The following is a 2,430-nucleotide window of genomic DNA, read 5'->3' as shown; positions in this document are numbered from 1 at the left end:
CAATGCTCCCTGAAGGCAGTGTCCCTCTGTGCATGCTAATGGCTGCGGGACCCTCCTCAGTGAGAACTTCCACGTGTACTGGTGGCCCTACCTGCCCCAGAAGGACAATCTCCAGTCTAGACACTCATGTGGATGCCAAGGGATTGAGTTCCCCCTTATCCAGGGCTCTGGCTGAGACTCAGAGCGGCAGCTGGCAGACAGCTGACCCGGGCTTTGCTCTCTCTCTCTCTCTCCATCTCTCGTGTCCATTGGGACATTTTATTTGTATGTAAGTGTTACATCCCTAGAAGAAGAATCCCAGGATTTTCCCTCCTGTGTGTTTTCATCCATGATGCCAACTGAGGTCATCACTACAGTGAAACCAAAGGGATAGGGACAGATGGTCCTGCTGTTACCAAATGCACATTCATGTGCCTGATGCATAGTGAAGCCAAACAATTGGAGTTTGGAACAGAGAAAGGTTTATTGCAGGGCCAAGCAAGGAGAACAGGTGGCTCGTGCTTAAAAATGCTGAACTCCCTGATGGTTTTCAGGGAGATGTTTTTATAGGTAAAATTTGGGGTGAAGGCTGCAGGGTGTGTGACCGTCCTCTGATTGGTTTGTGGTGAGGTAACAGGGCGGTGCTCCAGGAATCTTGTGCTCAGCCTGAAGTTACCATCCTCCTCTTGGGTGGGAGCCTTAGTTCCTGCAGAAAATGTCAGAGATATGTTGTTGTGGACATTCCTTGAGGAGGAACTAGAACTCTATTTATCTAGTGCAGTCAAACTGCACTATTGTTTTTTGACTGCTCTTTGCTTCTGCATTCTCTCCCTTCCCTGATTAGCAACTGTTTGAATCTGCCCCTTGGAACCCAGGGAAGGTATAGGAGGCAGAAGCCTTTTCCTACAAACAAGAAATGGGAGACACAAAGGCTTTTGTACCCAGAAGGGCCCCACAGGGTCTTGCTTGGTTTCACTGCCATTGTTCTCAATCTTTGAGTTGCACGTCAGATCTGGGGCTCCACCCACACTTGCTTAATGTGCCCGTGAGGTTCATAAAAGTGTTCCCGGCTCTGTGACCAACAGTGATTTCAAAATTGCCAGTGTAACCATGCTTCATCATCACAGTTAGAGACCGGGCCATGACTGCGGAGCATGACCTTAAAAGAACCTGGTTTTGCCTTTCTTTTTGGCATTGTTGATGCTCTTGAGAGTATCGGCCTGGACATTCATGGGCACCATTATGGCGGCATGGAAGGATGATGGAAAGACTGGGGCTTTGCTCTGTTGGGTTTGGGCCGATGAACAGCAGGGAGAGGGAGTGACAGTGTGTGAGTGTGTGTGTGTGCACGCGCGCACGTGTGCGTGCACACCCAGACACAGTCATGGCTCAGTAGAAACACCTCATGGAAGCAGGTGTTGCAGGAAGGGGGACCCCTTCAGATCCCAAGAGTGGGCTCTTGTCTAACACTCAGAAATGAATTGTCCGAGGAGACACACGTGCTGACAATGCAAGAGGCTTTATTGGGAAGGGGCGCCCAGGCAGAGAGCAGGAGGGTAAGGGAACCCAGGAGGACTGCTTTGCCACATGGCTCGCAGTTTTATGGTGATGGGGTTAGTTTCCGGGTTGTCTCTGGCCAATCATTCTGACTCAGGGTCCTTCCTGGTGACACACGTATCACTCAGCCAAGACAGATTCCTGCAATGAGGATGCTGGGAGGTTGGTAGGACATATGGACTGGCATCTCCTCGCCCCTTTTGACCTTTCCCGAATTCTTCCCGTTGGTGGTGGCTTGTTAGTTCTGTGTTCTTACCAGGACCTCCTGTCGTATAATAACTCATGCAGATGGTTACTGTGGTGCCTGGCCAGGGTGGGCGGTTTGAGTCAGTGTTTCCCCTAACAGAGTGAGGTAGATCAGGCAAGTATTATTATTCATCTTTTACAGACCAAGAACTAGAGGTTCAGAGAGGTACAGGGGCTGCCCAAGGTGACATACCAGTCAGTGGCAGAGCCGCTTGTGAGAACGGGCCTCTGGCTCCCAGGCCATCTCCCCATGTTCTGTGAAGAACACGTCAGGTGTTCGGCAATGACCAGGACACTCGCTGTTCAAAGATGGAGGAGGGGTGGGCAGATACATAGAGAAGCATTTCTACTGCAGCCTGGGGCTCTGAACCCACCAAGAGAACTGGGCACAGCCTCTTTCACTCCTTCTGCCTGCCCCGCTCTCTGAGGGGAGAGGAGACCATGCCACATGGCCAGGTTCTCAGGAGAAAAGCAGAAGAACTGCATCACCCAAGAGGCTGGGTGAGGCAGGGGACCTGGGCATTTCGGGACCACCACCAGCAGAGAAGAAAGGGGAGAGAGGTACCAAGACAGGGGTATTCCCCTGACTTTGGGGATACTTGGGGATTGAAATTCCTCTTTGGGCAACACTTTAAATATGACAGTTCT

At 51.2% G+C, this 2,430-nt stretch overlaps 1 pseudogene; it reads right to left on the bottom strand.

The window, feature by feature from the left end:
• Positions 1 to 283: 283 nt before the first annotated feature.
• On the bottom strand, positions 284 to 1,220 carry LOC118890834 (annotated as a pseudogene).
• Positions 1,221 to 2,430: the final 1,210 nt, after the last annotated feature.

The sequence above is a fragment of the Balaenoptera musculus genome, chromosome 2, assembly GCF_009873245.2.
Source record: "Balaenoptera musculus isolate JJ_BM4_2016_0621 chromosome 2, mBalMus1.pri.v3, whole genome shotgun sequence".
NCBI lineage: Eukaryota > Metazoa > Chordata > Mammalia > Artiodactyla > Balaenopteridae > Balaenoptera > Balaenoptera musculus.
Note: the sequence above shows the minus strand (reverse complement) of the source record. Positions and strands in the feature narration are given on the sequence as shown.